Below are 21439 nucleotides of genomic sequence, written 5' to 3'. Positions count from 1 at the left end.
GACCCAGAGTCCAACCTAGGGAGTGAAATCACAGCGAGAAACAGATTGTCTGGAATCTGATACAGCAGCCAAATTCCAAAGAGAAAGACAGGTGAAGCTAGTTAAGGCATTCACTTGATGCCTATCTTCTAACATTGGAGGAGTAAGAAAACTGCCAGCTGTTCAGAACTGACATCCAGCTTTGGTGGGAAGTACCATGGAAAAAAAAAAAAAGTCAAGAAGTGAGCAGTAGCTAACCTGAATCCCTATGATTAACCATGACCTGTGGTTGAACACCATTCTAAGAGTGGAAGGGTTACAGAGAGCAAAATCGAGCTGTGCTACACTATTCAATTCATGCTGCAGAATACAGACCAGCTCTAACACTACACAGCCTCCAGGTCTGACCCAAGTTACTGCTTTAGATTACACCACAGAACTACACAGAAATTGAATGAGTCAGTTTAGGTTAAAGATGGTTTTGCATTCAAGGAGAGCATTATCTCAATTAAGAAACTGTAGGCTTGCCATCAATGCAATGCAGATATTTTCCATGGCAGGAATAGCTATCTTGGTGAAGGAGCTCTTATTACAGATGAGGCAGCATTTTAGAAGCTAGATGCATAAGCTTTTCATCATTGGCAACTCTTGCTTTTTTATTTTCAAGTAATAAAAATAGTAGGGCAAAAAGAACAAGAGAACTAAGTGTTGGACATCTCTAAAGCTATTTAAGGTAACCAGAGAAACTAAGCTCATTTTCGCATTATACATAATGTGATCAAAGCGGGGGCTACTGCCCAAAAGGATGGTCTTATTTCCCACCTTCACACTCCTTCCATGGCAAATCTGGCAATCTTGTAGCCTGAGGATGAGTCAGTTCAGCTTCCTGATCTGACAAACTAATCCATCTCCAAAATGAAACAAGCCTCAAACCAGCAAGTTGAACCGACTCATCTTGAGGACAGGCAGTTGTCAGATCTGACAAGGGGAAGAAACAGATCAAGACTGTTCCTTACTGCCTATTCCCACCCCCTCCCCCCCGCCCCGATAAGCCACGGTAAGCGTAACATAAAACCACATCCTTTGTCTCAACCCCACAGCAGAGCTGCAGCCCACAAAGGAGGCTGCCTTCAGAAGGGCAGGTCCTCCCACCCTTCCTTGTGCACCAGCACGGCTTTGCGCCAGTCCAGGTATCAAGCAGCTGCTATCAGAGGGTGAGTAGGATCAGAACTGCTTCTGGAAGAACCCAAGTCCCTGCCCTGGTTCAGCCCGCAGCAATGAGAGCACTCATGCTGGCAGACAGGAGATGGAAGCAGGCAGTAAGGCCAGAGCCATTCCTCATGACGACAGCCTGCAACAAAGGCAGGCTGACTGAGTCTAACTGCAGGCTTGGGGAACCAGTGTGATGGTGCCTGGGCATCACATCCACTGCATTCTCAAAGCAAAACAACAAAAGTAGAAGCATCATCACATTACACCAGCACAGGCATTTATTCCGGACAGTAACTATCCCACCTTAAAATGCACGCTTTAGCTAATGGTAGTATTTTCTCCTAAGTCTTCTTAAACCTATTAATAAGTTTATTTTTCCTCTCTCAGAAACAATACACCTTACCTCAATAAGAGTTTTCTTTCCTCGCAGTGAAAGGACAATAATGTAATTCAAACTACAGAAGATGTTTCCAAATATTTTATTGCAATATACAGATTTTACTAAAACAAAATCCTACGCAATGGGAGTTAGTTTTCTCCACAAACATGAACAAAAGGAATATTTCTACTCATAAGAATGAGCCCAAACATCTGGGGATTCAATTCCCTTCTGCCAGCACATAAGCAGACTCAGGTTTTCAGGGACAATCTCTACACATATAGCTGGAATTCTCAGAACTGTTCCTGTAATTGTTTGTTAAGGAAGAATGCTGGAGCTCAAAATCCTAAAATAGAGATGGGTATCTGGAAACAGGGAGAGGAGAGCAGCACTGTTGTAGCAAAACTTCCTCTCAACCACAGAGGCAAGAAGAAAACTAGCAAAAACAGATCTTTCCCAAATTCTAGCCGTTTCAACTCCAGACAAAGAGAGTATCACTTCTGAAGATATGATGAGGCAGAAAATAAGTGATACTAAGTAGCAGATAAGCCTGAAAACACAAGAGCAAACATGAAGAAATGAAACATTTATATACGTCTACAAAAGTTGTACACCTATCCAGAGGTGGACGTTTTTCAAGGGCCGCTGTTCCAAATCTGTGTAGGTTTTGAAAGCACTTGAACCTTTCTTGCCAACAGTGCACTAAGTTCTCTTAATAAGAGGCTTGATCATCTTTGAGGGATGGGAAAATAGACTCAGGTCTCAGCCCTGGTAGGTTGTCCTTCTCTTCTTACATATAGCCTCATCCTAGGAATTTCAAGCAAGATAAACCAGGTGTTACGAGGCCAAGATTGTGGGTACATGCAAAAGATTTCCATTTCCAGAAGGAGGTAATGTAGCCTATTATTTTATACTGCTGCTATGACTGAAGAATAATGGCAATGCTTTATCTTGGTCCAGATAAGGAGGCTACTTTCAACACAATAATACAGACACGCAACTCAGTAAAGACAGAGGAGCAGCCTAATATTCTTCTACAGACAAGTGTTTAATTACCTGGCTCAGAAGATGGTAACAAACAAAGCACTTTGAAGAATACAATACCTTTATTAGAAAGGCTCAGATAAAGACACTCAGATACAATATCAAGATAAAGGAAGCACATGAGACAGAAAGCACAGGTTCATCTATCCCATTTTCCCATCTCTTAGAGCAGCAAATAGTGTTTACAGAAGAGCATACAACAGAACAAGCTCCCAGGGACAGCTATCCCAGCACACTCTCCCTACCCCCAGCCATGGGTGGCTTGGAAAGGTCAGTATCTCTGGATTTTTCTTTCTGACTTTGCAAACCCAGCCCAATATCTGAAGACACTACATGCAACAAGCCAGCCAACCATTTCTGAACAACTGTAAGGAGAAGTGACACCTCCAAAGCACATCAGTGTACGACTACCTAGTAGAAAGCTGACACTTTATTTCAACATCTACAGTAACAAGTATTGACAATTCTATTCAAAGTCCAGGATGGCTAAGGAATATGCATACTAAGCAGCATCCAGGATTAGTCTTCACCTTGTTCAGAAATTCATCTTTAATTTTGGGATTGGACAGAAACAATATAATGTAAAATCGACTGACGTGTTTAAACAGACAAAGATTTAAAACACCTATCACAAGTTCGGGAAGAGGAAAAGATCACAGTAATGTACGATAAAGATTGAATAGTGTTGACTTAGAGATTAAAATAATTCTTGGAAAAGAGCATATAGAATATACTTGAATGTTTGCATTTTGGCCAAGACAGGAAGTAAAAGTCTGGAATATAAATTATTTTCCAAAGTAGCAGCCACTCACGCACAAACCCACAGTGAAATTATATTAAGACATTATAGCCTGGCACTGGGGCAATGAATGCATAAATCAAATTTATCACAGAAGGATTTCAGCAAAGGCGAGATAAAACTCCTCATGTTAAAAAGCTATGGCAAAAGCCAACAAAGAAAGCAGATAATTTTGCTGATGTTTCGGTTTAGATAAAGTTATTACAAAATACACTTGTTACTCATCCTTCAGTAAAAACATTCTTCTGAATAAACATATTTTTCTAACTATCAAATCAATAATTGTCTTTTATCTGTTAAGAAATTAACTCTGCATTCTGTTTTCCTTTACACTTGCATATATAAAAACCAAACGAACAACAACAAAGAAAACCCAAAACACCAACAAAAACAACCTAGAATTTCAGTTTAGATCCTTGATAAATCAAACAGCATGACAATTCAGTGTGCAATTAAGGAGAAACAGCTCTCTTCCTAGTATTTTCTTCGAAACAGTGACATTAACTGATTTGGTGAACAGTTCTGGAATTTGTGATAATTCTTTCAAAAGACTTATTTCTTCCTTAAGATGACTGGAAAATAGAATCTACCTTTTAGCCAACTATTGCCCCTTCCAGTTTGCCACATCTGAAGGGTCTGACAGCTGATACGGCAGATACGAACTACTGAAAATAAGGCATGCTGCCTGCATCACAAATGAAGGAAAGAACAAAAACCTTCAGATATTTTTATATATATTGCTCATCACTGGGGGGTGGTTAATGTGTAAGTTCATCAAAATTAGATAGTTGGGGAATACTCAAACTCACTCCCTTTCCAACACAAAAGATTACGGCAATACTGACATGACCCAGAAACAGGTATTTTAGTTTAATGATTGATCGCCATCTATCCCAATGATGTGTCTTCATCTGCCTTTACTCTTGGCTCATTTGCCAAAGCAGCAGAATTATTCCTCAGAAAGTTAGACTCAGATGAAGAAATTAACAGGAGGCATCATACTTGTACAGGATGAATTAAGATTGGCTTCCTCCATAATTCCAAGTACTCCAGAAGGTGTCTTCATCACTAAAGAATCTAGACACAAACCTATGCGTCAAGAATGGAAAGTCATGGCATTTTATTACAGCATTAGAAATATCCTGAGGAGAAAATGCTCTTGGTCATTACAGGGACCTGTAGCCTTTAAGGCTTGGAAGCAGAAAGTTGCTTACACAATAAGAGAGCACTGTCAAAATAACTATATTGTTATTTCTTAAAACTGAGAAGTTCATTATTTCCTTGATATATGAAACCAGAAAGATCTACAACTGAGATAAGAACATGCTCCCCAAATATAAGCTTTGCAAACTGATCATGAACAAAATCATACAGCATGTTAGATCTTTGCATTAATCTAAGAAACATTACTAGGTAAAAATATCCGTCACCGGAACTACTAGGGTTAGTATCCAAAGATTTTCACATAATTAATAAAAAGGCACCCTAAGATTTTAAACATAAGAAATACAACTATTAAAAAACACGGCATGTATAATTTCAGTTACTCACTTTAATTTTACAATTCATCCTCCTACCATCAGCCCCATCAGATATTTAAGTCCCCACAGAAGCCACAAAGAACAGACCAGTGCAACATCATCTGCAAAATACGCTCAGAGGAAATAAAAACTCTGTAGCCGTGTTCAACACAAAATAAACGTGCCAATCCATCTTTCAAAAAAACACCCTAAGCCAGTCTGATTATGAGAAACAAAACACTTAACAGGATTTTTCCTTTACAACAAGAATTGTTTAATATGCAGATGTTAGTAACCTTAGTACAACCAAGTTGAACTCCAGGGTTTTACAGCCATCATTCCCGTCTCCAATGTGATGGCTCTCCTTCAATACTAGAACATCCCTTGCAACTATGTAGTCAACACTGGTTCAATGTACTTCAGTTTTAGAAGCACATGTTTTTGTATTTTCCATTATTTCAGTTTTAGCATCACCACAGACATCTGAATCTAACAAAGGCTATTTCAAGCAGAAAAGCAATTTGCTATCTTCCACACTTCCTATCAGGATTCAGTCACGATCTCCTGTCACCAACACAAGTCTTTCTAGACCAAAGCAATGCGACAGGAGTTCAATATTTTATTACTATACCCTATGGCCACAAGTAAACATTTACTGTGTATTACATATTTGCCCTTAAACAATGATACTGTACCAAAAAAGGCTGCAGTGAGCTTCAAGCAAGTAACATCACAATCACCACAGTAGCCACACTTGCAAGGTGCTTTTGTGTGAAAAATACAGCTAGGACTCCTGACTTACTCTTTTTACATACAGTTGATGGTTTAGTTGCACGTTGCTTTTCTTTGGTAGCTAAGTCATATAAAGTAGTCTCCCACACACCACAGCAGCTTATTCCTCTCTCTACTACCATAATTCATCACACGCTAAATCATGCTGATGAATCTGTGTGTGGCTATGCTATAAACATCAATGAAGTAATCTGGGAAGGAAACCAAGCTCTGTTTTTTATTAAAATACATACACTTTCAAGTCTGGATCATCTCACCGATTGAGTTCAAAGGACAGCTGTGGAAGAAACTGGTGTGGGGAACTGAACAGGTCAGGGTCGTGGAGGAAAATAAAACCAGCCTTCCCATTAAGAAAACTAATATAAATATATACTTAAACAAAACAAACAAACAAACAAAAAGCAGCAAAAGGTAAGGGGCAAGGGGCTTGCCAGCCTTAACACAGGTACTGCCACTATCAGAATGGATCTACCTTTAACGCAAGTGCTAAGAGCAGATCAGCATTTCTGCTTTTTTAAGAAAACAACAAAAACAACAACCAAAAACCCCGCACACATTTATACCATTCTATTAAGTTAATACCGTGTGTTATATACACATTTACATGAAGCCATATATCTAATTTGGGTCTAAAATGCCATATAACATAATTGAGCTTTAACTTCACACTATCCAATTGAGCTTTAACTTCACACTATCCAAATTGGTGCTTGTGGGCATACTGGATCAGGAGAGGAAACTTGTCACTACTTGTAGGTTTCTTTAAAGTTCTTCCATAATTGGCCTGCTGGGCTCTCCCAAAAAAAAACACCAGTGGGAATCTTAAGAGCTACAGACTGGTAAATGTGATCTCCATCCATGGTAAGACTGCTGATATAAGAGCATAGCAAACAACCTGCTGGGACAAATTGGATATGGCTTTGGCAAAGAAAAACCCTGCTGGCACTCCAAGCAAACAGGTAAAAGGGATCCAATGAAAACATATACTTGGACCTTAAAAAAGCCCAGGCTGCTTCTTTAACAGTCTATGGCAAGACGTCAGCTTGCCTGGTTATAGAGAAAAGGTCCATTTATGGGCAGAAACCTGTCTAAATACTAAAAAGCAAGGGTAAGACTTAATAGTCGACTTTCCACTATGGAGAAGAGTCAATAGTGGAGCTGACCTGGCAGCATTGCTAGGACTCATTCTATTCAACATCTTCAGTGACCTGGATAAAAGTGCACAGTAAAATTCTCCAAGTCTGCAGCTAAACCGAAGCTTTTTCAGGTCAGCCAGCTGCAATGGCAATGACTATCAATTCTGGAAGGACATCACTAAACTGAATAAGCAAAGTGTGGTAGATGAGCTCCAATGCAGACAGACCTAAGACAATACATACCAGAAGGAGGGAAAAAAAAAAAAAAAAAAAGTTGTGTTTTCATGCCAAATTTATAGCTGGAGTTTACAATTCAAAAAAGTGATCTTGGAGTCATTGTCGACAGTCCTCTGAAATTACTGGCTCAGTGTGCAACACTTGGTGAAAAAGTCATGTAGATATTGGACATCAACAGGAAGGAACTGAGAACAAGGTAGAAAGCTATTTTGCTGCTATGTAAAGACTTAGTGCACTTCAATCTTAAGAACCAAGATGTAGAGACAAGAACAGCATACAAGCAGGGTAGAACAGAATTCAAAAAGGTACAGAAAAGGACAATTAAAGGATTAAAGAGAACAGCTGCCTTAGGAGAAAAGGCTGACGAGGCTGATGCTCTTCAGTTTGGGTGCAAGATGATGAGGAGTGGGAGGGTGCAATCTATTCAAAGCTTGCATGATCTGATGGCAGTAGATAAGATCAACATTGCTGGCAAGGAACTTCGAGAATCTGTTACCTTAGGATTGTGAGTGGACACTGAAGGGAACAGACAAGAATGTAGCCTCTAATGCTGCCAGTCTGAGAATTGGATGCTAGAACAGTAGGAGGACAGTGAGTCACGGAGTGGCCGTGCTCACATGTTCTCTTTGAACAGCAATGTCACTGTTGAAGACCACATATTTGGCTACATGAACTACTGATCTGATCCAGTATGGTATTTCTTACCTCCTAAATTTAAACTGGAGAGGAAAATGTTAATGTGAGATATTTTGAACTGACTTAATACCAGGAAAACTTCTTAAAATACAATTTAATGATCTAATTTCCAATTATACTCTTACAAGGAGACTCACTTTGGAAAAGAGAAGTACAGATGCTAAGTTAGATGTGGCAAGGAGCCTGGCTTTCAGGATGGAGGAGAATGAACAGGAAGCAGACAAGCCTAGCTACCTCAATTATACATTACTCTAGGCACTTCAATCAAGAAAAGCTTGCTTCCCAAACAGCTGCACACCTCTGTGCCACAGGCTCATCTCTGAAAGCTTCTATGTCAGCAGGTTAGAAGTGGGTTGCTTGCCCCCAGCTGCATGACCAACCATAGTTACAGTTCCCTGATGTCATCTCAAGAGAATTCCACATGGAGTACAACACACCTTTAAAAGGCAATATCTATTTCTCCATGAAGGCCCATCCTCTCCAGGCAAATCTTACATTAGGAGGATCAGAAAAACACGTTTAAAACAACTGAGTCACTACCCAGTACCTCAACCACAGAAGCTTCCTCAAAAGATACAAGGCCACATTTGGCATTTGTGCACGCCTGGTTTCAAATACAGCAATCTCACTGATACTCCTCTCTGTCTTGGAAACATCATGGAAGCAGGGAGGTAGTGGGATTCTCATCCTAACGTCTGCTGCTGAACAGCTCTACAGCCTGCTCTTCTGATGCAGACCTCTTGAGTACCTAAGATGCATTCGCTTATTTTCTTCCCATGTCTTCCCCAAAGCAGTCACCACAGAGGATGGCAGAAAAGCAGCTGGCAGAAACAGGCTCTGAAAGCACTGGGAATGACACGGTCCCAGGAGAAATATCTTAAGGAGATGAGTAATATGCTCTATTACTGGGTTCTCCACAGTGAGGCAGAGCTGTCTCCTCCTTGGGCTGACCTTCAGGGCAGCAGAGGTGTGTCTTGGTACAGGGCAAGTATTCCTGGAGAAGACATCTTAATATTGCTTTAGTTCTGGATGGTCTGAAAAGAGCTTTCAAGACTACATGAGATTGTGACGGACAACTTTAAGACAGGCCTAGAGCACACAAGCTCATCTTACCTTGAGACAGGAACTGCATGGAATAAGACACTTTCATCCTGCCAAGACCTGGCAACACAAACAGACACCAAACTGGCATCTGCTCCAATATGAAAAATGCAGCACATGTAGGACCATGGGATCCAGTGCAGCTGGGGCTCAGTGACACCTTCCAGGACCCTGGGAGGCTGTGAGGAGACCAAATGGGCCACCATCAGAACCTCCTGCAAGACCATGCCCCTTCTCCCTCCATTTACAGGCTGTGGGGAACCAGCATCCATGGCAACAATCAAGGAACTCTAAGAAAAATTATTTGGGGCTTTTCCATGTCTTCTGACTGCAGTGAAAGAAAGTGACCCATTGAAGTGGCAGCAACGAGATCAGCCTGAAGCACTATACCCACAGAAAACCACCTGAAGCATACTTATGCATGACAGCACTTCAATCATCATGTATACAACAGTATAAACACTCTAAGCACTAAAAAAGCACCAAAAAATAGACCAATGGCTTCATCTCCACTTAAACATTTCAACTGTCATTTTAAGTAGTTAAGAAAACACCCACACAGCTTGAAATAAGCAGGTACAAAACCAATAAGTTTTGTCTTACTAACAAATAAAAATTAAGAGTATTTTTTAAATTATTAGTCAGTTTCTTCCCATGTATTTAAACTAAAGTATCTGAAAGGTCAACACTTCTCAAATATTACACTTCATATAGCTAAGAAAAATAAACTTTAAAATATCTGTGCTCACTTTGTACTTGGTTGAAAAAACAACAAAAATACACACACAAAGAAAGTCAAGCTGACCCTATAGAAGAAAAATTGTAAATGACACTTCACTAAAATTAAGATACACTGAGTGGTATCACTTCTGTTTCTTATGTCCCACTCTGCTGCAAAATTTAGATTTAAATGTTAACACTTTACTACACCTGCTGCACATTTCTGTACTTAAAATGTAAGCAGTTTCCTGAAAATCATGTTTACAATATCACAATACTAAAGTCACTGAACCCTTTCCCAGAGGCCACCTACATCTTATGCTTGCATGACTTCAGCTCATCTGTCTTGTGTTACATATGTCTGACCACATACCCTTTAACCATGTGACAGCATACCTTTTCTGATTATCTCCAACACTTAAATACTTTTTCTAATAAATTGAGCTGGCATATCAAAAATACTACGACTGCAAATAAAACAGCAGTTTGTTCTATTACGCTAGACACCAGTCTTCTCCCAGCAAACAGAAAGCAGTAAAATAATCTATTTCTGCACTATTTTTATCTTCACATATTCAAGTGAAGGAACTGGGAAGGAAGGGTTTCCGCGGTTGTTTTAGCTGTGTGACAGTCTATCTATAGAGTCCTTATTTTAGTAATGTTTACCATATTGTTTGAGGAACTTTTGAAACTGGCAATTTGAGACCTTTTCCAAACAAAAAATCAAAGCAACCAAAATAGAAAGGAAAACACTAAGAATTATTTATCACTGCAGAGAAGTCCAGGAAGCAACACGAGCACTGAGTTTCTGTAAATTAATTAGCACAGCTAAGGAGAAAAAAGATTTTAAAAAATCCCTCAAACTTAAAAAAGACTACAAGCCATATGTTTATTATTACTACCTTGAACAGGTACTATTCTTTTTATAGAGTCTGTAGTCACTTGATCCTACAATAAACTCAGCTCTGTTTAAAAGCAACCCACATTTCTCATCCTATGGTTAAACAGGAACCCTGGGGAATATGAAGAAGGATAAACCTAAAGACAAAACTTCTCTCCCTCATTCGAGTGAGGGGAGTGTCATAATTCTACGCAGCACTGTTTGTGAACAGTTGACAATTACAAAATTAGGTAAAACAGGCAGGTTCTGTTTGTTTTAATGCAAAACACAGCCAACTAGAGCTCAGTGCATTTTAGTTTACTCAGAGGACAAGCATAAGTTCCAACTCATATAAAACTGCACTATATTTGCTTCACAAATCTGGTGGTTACTGAAATTAAACTAAAATTAATTTTTCAAACATATTTGCACAATGTTCCAGATCAGTTATTTCCACCTGCTAGAACATTATTTGACCTAGTTTCATTATCTCTCTTCCCTAATTTGTACTCCCGTATCCTTTCTCTGCTTACTCCAATTGCCTTTTCAGATCTATTTTGCTCCTTCAAGTTCTCCTGTCCTGCTGCTTCCCTGTCCATAACTCAGAATTACATTAGTAACCTCTAGTTTGGCCCATTCAGTTCCCTTGAATGGAAATCTCTCCTCATACCCAACTACCCTAACACATCTCCAGAGGTGAGTGACAAAGTCACTGGTGTGACTTCAGCCTCCCTTGCAGATATACAGCCTCCCTGTGATTAAAAACGAAGCTGAATTTATGTATAAATCATCACTGTGCAGATATACACACAACCAAATGCTGGTCTATGTAGTGTTTGTTTATCCAGCAGTCAGGAAAGAACCCATATCACAACTCATACTCCTGCAATTCTGCACACAGGTTGCAAACAGAATGATCCTTTTCCTAGAAGAGTTACTGAACATCTACCTTTGCTTTACTGAAAAATCATCAAGCAATCACAAATTGACTGTGGTGTGAGGACACCAACTACTCATTTTAGGCTTAAAGTTCTCTAAGAATTCACAGTCATCCCAACCTAAAAGGCTGGGGTGTGGAAAATCAGTTCCCGAACTGAAGAGCAATACAGGGGAAAAGTGAAAATGTGGCTAAAGCAGCTCCAAGCACTGACAATCCCTGGTGGTTGAGCAACCTCTGATAATAAGAACTGCCTCACACCCCACCCTGATAACAGCTCATCCTTGACCACAAATACATGCACATGTGTGCCCCCTCACCTCATCTGGCCCTCCTGAAACAACAGTCAGATAACAGACCATACCTGCAGTAACCAGTCTGATGACAGGACTGGACAGAGCATCACCAGCTACCAAGCTAGAAACTACTTTCATGAAGCTAATTATTAGCCTTCCATTAAGTTCAAATCCAATTCACTAAAAAGAGCCAGACTCAATTTTAGCCTCTGGCTACCTTCTTTTAAAAGGTGCTTCCAACCCCCAAAGGCAAACAACCTAACAGCCAACAAGCCATTCATACTGGTGAGACTGGTGTCCTCTAAAAACAGAGGTGTCTCTAGAAGCATCGACCACTGTGTCACTTCAGTATTCGCCTGTGTTTACTTCTCAAAAGAACATCTGTTTTCGCAACATATTCTTCCTTTAGAGGTTGAGCAAGTGCTTGGAAAGTTTCCAGAACCCATAGGGCACTTAAAAGCTTCTAATCCAACTTTATGAAAGCAATTATAGCAGTTTTCAAATGCCGTTTTCAACACCTTCAGCACATATGCTTTTTGAAAGGATGGACTAGAAAGCATTGAGTAAACTGTATTTCTCTACATAAGCAGCAGACTGAAAGCAACTCAAAACATTTCTTATTCTTGTATAGGAAAACACATTACCTTCTCCCAAAAGAGATAGTACATTCTATAACAATCTACCTGAAGTACTTTCATACTCATACACACTTCTCAATTTCTCCTGTAATTCACATGGCTGTTTAAAATGTCTTTGTAATACAGCTGAGTTTTTAGAAAAAGACAGGCTCAAACACCACACTGTCATATCACAACTGCAGATTTCCTTTCTACTCATCACAGGATTCAACACTATGTTAAATATAGAAACATGCATTTTTTACACACCTAAGAGTATCAGGAGAGTGTATTTAAAAGTTCTTTTTAAACTATTTGGGTAGAAGTAGAAACTAGCTGAGTGTGAGGAGAAAGTTCAGACCTGTGCCCAAGCAGCACAGGGACCTCAGTCAAATCAACTGAATTCATGCTGGATGTTTTACGTAAGCAGTGTCGAGAAACTGCTAAGAAACAGTATTGCCCTGCACTGACAAACTCTCCACTCTCTAGCTACTCACATGGAACAAACACTACTACTTACAGAAAAACATTTAACTTTCATGCTTGCCTCTAAACTAAGACAGTTTCGCACTTTTAATTGGATTCCCACATCTCCAAATGCCAATTTGGAAGAGGGAAGCTGTTTACTTTGCTGATGGCAAACAGCAGAACTGACTGTGCATAATTTTTTGAACTGCTTGTTTAATTTCAGAAGTCAGCTTCTGACTGATTTTTCCAAACTGAGTGTAGTTACAAGAAACACTAGAACACTACTAGCACAGCCTGAAGAATGAACTTTAAGAAAGGTAAGCTTCCTAACTCCTCCCTTTAAGTACAAGTTCCAGCAGATGAGGTAAACCCCCCATGTGCATACAATTACTCTAAGCATTAACTTACAACAGATCTCCACTAGGCTAGATGTCCACCTTGCAAAAGAAAACGCTGAAAATCTGAAGTGCCTTTAATCACCAAAATCACTTCCTCCATAAAAATAATTCCCAATAATTATTTGCATTGTTAGAAAATAATTAACTTAATATTGCTGTGCCAAAAGCCTATCAGACTTTAAAATGCTGATAATTTCAGCTTTAAACTACTTGGAAGTATACACAAAATATAAACCACATATTTTTCTCATATCATATATACAGACAGTAGTATCTGACTAGACATCATGTCTGTATTTATGACAATCCTTAAGTACAAAACCTGAGCAGAAGTTTCTACACTCAGAAATAATCAACTGGTATACCAGAACAGCTCTTTGTCCAAGAAAACTCCAGGTACAAGTAACCCAGCTGGTCAAGTAGAACTCCCCAAACACCAGGGCTTGTCTGAAGCTTGTTTACCTGGTCCACTAGTTTAAAAAGCAATGGTGAGGCCACAGATCTTTAGGTACTGCCAGTATTTCTTTCACAAGTACACCCATATTTGACACAATCTACAATCCAACTGCAGGCTTCATAGGTACTCAAGACAACCATCTCGCCCTTCACAGCTTTCTGTTTGTCTGTTAGCAGAGGAGAGGGGAAGGTAAGAGCATACTAAAAAAGTGTTGTTAATTGAATGAAGCTGAAGCCTTGCTGTTTTCAAGTCATAACTATGTACTTTCATTTACAAATAAAACAGTCTTTGCTGCAGTTTTTTGTGTATTTGTTTTTCAATTAACTATCAGTAGGAATGCACTAGCGAAAAACTGTTTCAGGAGTGTTTCCAGCCACTGTCATGATAAACCTTAGTTCTAAGCACTGAAAGTTTCAACCTACTCTTTCCACCTTGCGAGGCGAGTCATCTGCGCACAGACCTGCATCTGAAAATCTGACTGCAGGTTTCCATCTAAGGAAGGAAAATGCTACTCAAAGAAGGATGTCTGCAAGCCATCCAGGACAAACAAGAGAGTGCCTTTAGTCTTAAACTACGTTGTTATGGGTGTGGTTAGACAAGGCTTCTAAGGTGACCTAACACTTTGCTGTCATCAAAAGGGGCATTCCTTTCTGTCCCCCTGCCACCCAGCCCTACAGTCCATCCCACCCCTTATCATCATAACTACAAAAATAAGCCAATTCAAATTGCTACCCTGGCAGAAAATGGTTTACTCTCATGTCAGGTTAACTTTCTGATGAATAAGCAAGTTTAACTGGCTCTCTGCATGGTCATGTTAGCTCCAGTGAAACCACATATACGAAGTAGTAGGAATATGGCCAGTAGCAGAACCCCATTTTGATAGCAATAAGACAATTCTGCTAAACTAACAGCTAAATGCACCTCAAAGCTATAAGAAATTATATTCAAGAGAACTACGAAATTAGATTGAAACCTAGGACTTTCAAGCAAAAACCAAATACATTTATATGCATGCACAGACACTATGTAAGGGTGCAAACATATCATATATAAAAGCATATATCATTGACTTCAAACGGTTTAAAAACATGTAAGGGCAACTCTTGACCTCATATACAAGTTACTGCTACTATTTGTTGTTTGTGGAAAAATCATTAAACAGAGAACTGGGAGGGTGATTTAATATCTGTTACAGAATTTCATTGACTTAGAAGATTTTTTTTTTTAGGGGCAAACTCAAATAAGCCCTAACCTGAGTGCTTCTGTTAGAAAAGTAATTTCTAGGCCTAAAATCCACTGGAAGTGTGAACTCTATGAGTAGAACAACACTAAGGCAATACAGTCTTCCAATGCCCCTGAGGGCATCCAATTATTTGGTCAACACTTTTCAAAAAAAGAAAGGCTGAGAAGAATAACCAGCTGTCTCTCTCCTGTCTTATAAGCAAGGTGCTGACAGAGAGAAGTAGCTAATTATTTTGTTGTTGTAACTTATTTTATTATAATTCACTGATTCCTGTGGGATCTGGCACATCAAAACAGACTTCATCAGAAGTTTCACACCAGATGCTTTGTTACAGATATTATGACTAAAATTCATTAGTTCAAGTGATGAAAAACTGTCTTCACATTAGGTGAATGACTCATCCCCATGACAGGATAGCACCATTCCTCATAATCTTTACTTGCAGCAGTAAACAAGTAGCAACAAAAAGAAAAATAACAGCCAATGTATCACAAACCAGGCTGCCCTGTAAGAATGGCATCCCACTCACTTTACAAATAGAAACAGGAAAGGAAACTTCATTAGTATCGACATAACCTGATGTGCAAGATGACAAGTCACCAAGGGAAAGCTGAGTAGCCACAGAAACAGATGATACCTCAAGTGTGATACTAAATAAAGGAAAGAGCGTTATCCACTCCAAGAGGGAAAGAAGAATGTGTTTTGAGGATGGCAGGCAAAGAACAATGAAGGAAAACGAAGAAAGTAAATGTTCCAAAAAGGAAAATGAAAAGATACTTACAAAAGGAAAAGGAGAAAAATAAAATCCCTCATCTTCTAATAGTTTTATATAAATTAAATTACTACCAATCAACCTGTAAGAAAGGGTCCTTGAGACAAGGAAGCAGGTCTCATGTGAAAACAGGAAAACAAAAAAAAAAAAAGAAAAAAAATCTATAATCTCATCTTTTAGGGAGCACTTTATTGATGGTTTATGCATGCTTCAGTTCACAGCAATCACAATCCCAAAGAGCATCCTGCCTCAAAGAAAAAAAAAATCATGTTCAGCAAGACTGAAAACATGAAACAGATCAAAGAGACTTAGGAGTCCAGCTTTGAGTTCAGATGCTTTCTGTTGGCAAATCTGAGTAGGCAGAACCTTTGGCTTGAAAGGAAACCACCCAAACTTCTCAGAAGTTCACTCAAAAGATTTCTTCTCTTCCATAAACAGATTAAAACTAACAAATGTGGGAAAGAGGAGGGGAGGAGACTACAGGCACAGAATACAACGTAATTATACTCAGCAGGGATCCAGAAGCAGGGGGAGGAAGAGGATGTTTAGTCCCTACCTTCCAGAAGTATTGACATTAAGCTGCCCTACCTCTTCCTACCTAAATTAATTCAAACTTGCGTAAGACAATGCATATTGCGTTACAGTGCTTCAATCCTTAACTAAAAAGAGAGAACTAAAAACTTTGTTGCCACCTTCCTATTATTTATAAGCCATTTGCCAGCTACACTATTACCTTCAGAAAGAATAGATATGTGTATATTTTAAGCAAACCTTGGTGGCATCCCCTTGGCTGTAAAGAGAAGTCCTATTCGGCTATGTGTGTTGCAACCAGTACCTCTGCACTCAACAAGCATGGCCCCAGACAGGAGTATGGCCTGGGAGCATACTCCTGTCTAGGTACAAGACAACCCTTCCTCCTCCTACAGATGACCAGATGAAACTGGGTCCTTATGTATAAAACACTTGTAATCTACAGCTACACTTCCCTTCCTAAAGCCTTGCAACAGAACAATCTCACGTGGACTGTGGCTGTCTCCATCAGAACATGGACATGCAAACAAGCTACTGCATGGAAAATACGTGATTTAATTTACTATGGAATAATTAGTGCAATGCAGCTTTCTGTCTGCACAGTCGCCCTGAATTACTTTCATTGTAGTTTATTTTCCTCATACAGGGATCTGAATGAACACACACAGGAATCAGAAAGCAGAGTTTCACTCAGATGACCTGCAATGACTGTTCACATGTCCATACCCTTGGGTCCCTATTACTATAATGCACAAGGGCTTCATAATCTGTAACTGCTCTCAGAATATCTAATAAGATAGGAAAAGGCCATTAATCACATTTTTGAGCTGGGGCACTGCACAAAGCAATATTTGCATACATCAGATAGCAGTACTGTCTGAACAGTAAAAACCCTACCATGGACACAATCATGAGGTTATAAAGGCATTTTTACGCTGGTATAGCCATTTCCTCATTGAATAAGAATTGCATGTGATGACAAAGTTTCTTTATACTGGCACAATCTGACCACAAAGCTCTCAACCATGTAAGCACTGCTTCTTAAAAACTCCGAGCTAGCAGGATGGCAGCCAGGCATACATAGCTTGCTCAGGGTCTCACGACAGCAGCAGAAGGAGGCAGCAACTCAGCCCAGACTTCCCAGCTCCCACACTTCCTTCATCTGTAAGATATTGTTGATGCTCTTCACCCTGTTCTCTTTATTCTGTTCCCTGCCATACTGACAGACCTAGAGCTTGCAGGAGCTCTTCAGCCGAGTGCTTATTTAGAGTTCATTTCACACAAGGCATAATACAGGAATATTATGACAAGTCAACTCTTTCCACTATTAATGAAAAACTGTGCTGTGACAAAAGAAGTAGAGTAAGACTAAAAACTAGGATAGACCTGGGTTCTGAACTGAAAGCCACATATAGTGGGCAAGCCTTTCTGGCTGACAGCTTCTTTAGGAGGTAATGCTCCATGATAATAGCTTCATCAGGCAACGCTTGCAAGGCACTTGGTGTAATGACAGGGATTAAGATATGACTTGCAAATTGATATGTTGGGTAAAAATATTAAACTTTTGCCTGAAGGGACAAATTATAAACGAAGTTCATCTCTACTTCTTTGGTTTGTATTCTACTCTGTTTCCTCTGTATGTTATCTTGGTTATCACTGCTTTTATACTGGTTCCCTGAGCTAATGAGGCTTACATGGCTGCTATTCAGCCCATCTGTTTTTCCTCCCCACCACCAAAAGACCTGGATGTCATTGGCCATTATCAGTCTAGTCTGAAAGAATAGGAGCCTCGGAGACATTTTAGACCCTCTGTCAAACCAGCGAACCAGGTAACACTCCCCCAGCTCTCTTACGCTGGTTGGCAGCATGAAGAAGCCAACTCATCAGCACAGACATACCAGACACCAGCAAAAACTTGCTCAGCTCCAGACAAGCCAAAATCCATGCTTTTTCTGCCTGTGAGAGAACAAAACCAAGACCTCTGGGTTACAGCACAGAAACAAAAAAAACCTGGACAAATCCTTAAGAAAGGAAGCATCATTAGTTCCACTGCTCAGAAGTCTGCGCCATACACATCCACAAACTTGTCAGCCTCTGCTTAAAAAGCATTCCAGGGCTCTGCTTCCACCTACATCTGACCTCATTTATTTACTCACTCTGTCTCACTAAACCTGTTTTAAAACCTTGACAATGCACCCTTAGGAAACTTGTAATAGTGAGAGCTACATCTTTTGGGGGGTACGGTCACTCTATGTTTACACCTATGTCACTGTGCATGAAGCAGATATTTTATTTGTACTATGGATATTCAGACTGCAGACAAATTATAAACACAACCCACACGTACTTTTGTTACACCAGTGGACATCTCTGCCACCACTTATTACCTACACTGAATCTATACATAACAGGCCATAAAAGTAGTAGTGATATACAAAAATACTACAAAACCTTCAGGCCCCAAAGTCTTATCAGACAGAATACTGGTTTTGGAGGTCAAAGGTGCAAGCTAAATGTAACTCTAAAATGAGAATTTATTTCCAAACCACAGCCTGTAATGTGGTATAGTAATCTTTGAGTTTAAAAATGAATGAATGAATAAATAAATAAATCTACCTCAATTATTCACGCTATAGAGAATTCAAAACTCTGCTGCAAAGGGCTGACTACTTTCATTTTTTTAATGCTGCTGCCATCTAACAGGCTTCAACAGCAAAGTCACTGACTCACTAATGCTCATGCTTCTCTGGAAGTACTTCAGACAGGCAGGGACCAACCTACACACAGCTTGGGAAATTAGCATTCACATATGATCTAGCTGAACACCACTAGGCAGGAAATAGCTGTAAACGAGAGAAGGAAATCGTTAGCAACAAATCCCTCCCCCCCCCCCAAAAAAAAAAAAGTTAAATTTCTCCTAATCAAGAGGACAGCAAGCAGAGCAAGTAATTTCCTAACCTTTACATTTAGAACAGACTGCTGCTTTAAGCACAAAAAAACTAAGCCAACATGTCTTAAAGTGTTCAAGATCTACAGAACTGACAATTTGGTTTTCTATTTCTGTCTGCTTACCCTGCTGCTCCTGCCTGTAAACATTTTGTAGGAGGATGTGAAATTCAACATAGAGGACTCTGAACTATGAATGACTCCACAGTGGCACATTCTTAGAAATGCGTGGTGGTGCCTATGAGCTCACTCACACATGCTAACGTCACCAGTCAGGGTCAAATCAAGGCAGCTACAGCTCTACTTGGTTACAGCTGAATGTCAGTCCATCAATGTGAAAATGCCCTGTCCCTACCGCTAGTGGTAATTTAAAGACAGAAGAAAAGGTGGGGGGGGAAGGAAAAATGTCAATGTATTAGGGAAATCAGGTTAATAGGACACCTGGTAATACCTTCAATTCTTTGCTGGCCTTCTACTAAAAACATACATGCACTGAACATGGACTTCTTATTTCATTAGGTCTAAATATTTCATTTACCATATGCATTCTGTCCAACTTGATGACTTGAAACCCTCTATATGTTGCATAATTTACTCTGAATGCTTTAATTCTGGATTCCACAACTTGTGAGGCTCCTTTGTTCCCTGGTCTGTATTAACACTATAAGCAGCGACCTAAGCTGGTAAAACATAAGACTTTAGGATCTGATTTTCCTGTTATCTGCACAGGGCTGAGGAAAGAATAAATTAGGTAAGATTAAAGTGAAACATATTACACAAAAGTATTCTTACTTCAAATTGGGTATGCACAGCTCACCTTTAATATACCTTGACCTGATCAACCAAGATCAACGCAAGTGCTTTATCTCCACAAGGTTGACTTTATCATCACAGTTAAAACACAATTGAGTAGAACATTATCTAAACATATCAGAACAACTATTCATTTCATAAACATGTTGTTGAAGAACTTTTCATTGCTTCTTCAAATCACAGTCTTAGCTGATTTTGTTGTTCAGCTGTATCATATCTAAGACTTCTACCAGAAGAACGTACCATACATGGCACATCACATCATTAACTGTGAGAAAAAAAAGATAATTATAGGCTCCTCCATCACCATGGTTTTCCATGAGTTAAAGACAATGTACATAGCTGCTCATCACAGAATGCAAACAGTAATAACAAGGGACTTGGAAGCTCAACATCCCAAAAGGTGGTAGAACTGCATCTTTTGTTTTACAGAAGCACAAAAAATCATCATAAACCAAAAAAGGAACCAATGCCTGCTTTTAAACAAAGATGCAGTTTTACCCAACATGCTGCAGTTTTAAGTCAATTAAAGCAGGGAAAAAAAATAACATTGCCTAAGCTTTTTTAATTCTACATATGACCATTGTAACAACTTCAGTATACCCTGGGGTTGGGATAAGACATACATACCCCACATCTTTGTTACACCACTGATATTAAACCAATATAAAAACGTACACCATATGGCTTGAAGAGATAAAATACAGTACAAAGCACAGCATCTCAGAAAACCTTGCTGTCTTTTGCTCATCAGAAACATACAGGCTCAGGCAGAGAACCTGAAAACTCCAATGCTACCCAACTATAAAATACACCAAGCTAGAGCACATAAGAAGCTATCACAACACCACAAGGTGATTTTAGCACAAACTCATGCAAAACACTGGATAGCGGTTCCCACCACAAGAGACAGAACCCGAGAGAATGGCAGGAAGATGTGTCAGGGGAGGTTTAGGTTGGACATCAGGAAAAGGTCCTTCCCCCAGAGGGTGGTGGAGCACTGCAACAGGCTCCCCAGGGAGGTGTCACAGCCCCAAGCCTGACAGTGTTCAAGAAGAGACTGGACAACGCCCTCAGACACATGGTGTGAACTGTGGGGTTGTCCTGTGCAGGGACAGGAGTTGGGACTTGATGGACTCAAATTCAGGAACAACTAGTTTAGACTAAATATCTCGAAGTCCAACCACTTCTCCCATGCATGTCACAGGGCTTGACCAAAATTAAACAACATTGTCGCTGCTGAAGCAAAGCACATTTGTATGAAAATAATACAGGAGACCAGAGTCTCTTCAAAAAATAATACTTTTTACTACTTATGAATCAGGCCTTTGCTGTCTACACAGCTTCCAACTTCTACTTTCAGTCTCAAAACATGTACTACCACAGTGAAGTAACATTAAGTTCTGCCAAAAGAGAGCACATTCCCATCAGCTCCACAGCAGCAAGCAACACATTTGACTCAAGTG

The 21439-nt window shown here is 39.7% G+C and overlaps 1 protein-coding gene across 2 annotated transcripts in view; it reads right to left on the bottom strand.

The window, feature by feature from the left end:
• The window catches only part of GSK3B (glycogen synthase kinase 3 beta), a 157150-nt gene that overhangs the window by 112806 nt on the left and 22905 nt on the right, over positions 1-21439 (bottom strand). The window lies entirely within an intron of this gene.

The sequence above is a fragment of the Streptopelia decaocto genome (assembly GCF_964273445.1).
Source record: "Streptopelia decaocto genome assembly, chromosome: 1".
Lineage (NCBI taxonomy): Eukaryota > Metazoa > Chordata > Aves > Columbiformes > Columbidae > Streptopelia > Streptopelia decaocto.
Note: the sequence above shows the minus strand (reverse complement) of the source record. Positions and strands in the feature narration are given on the sequence as shown.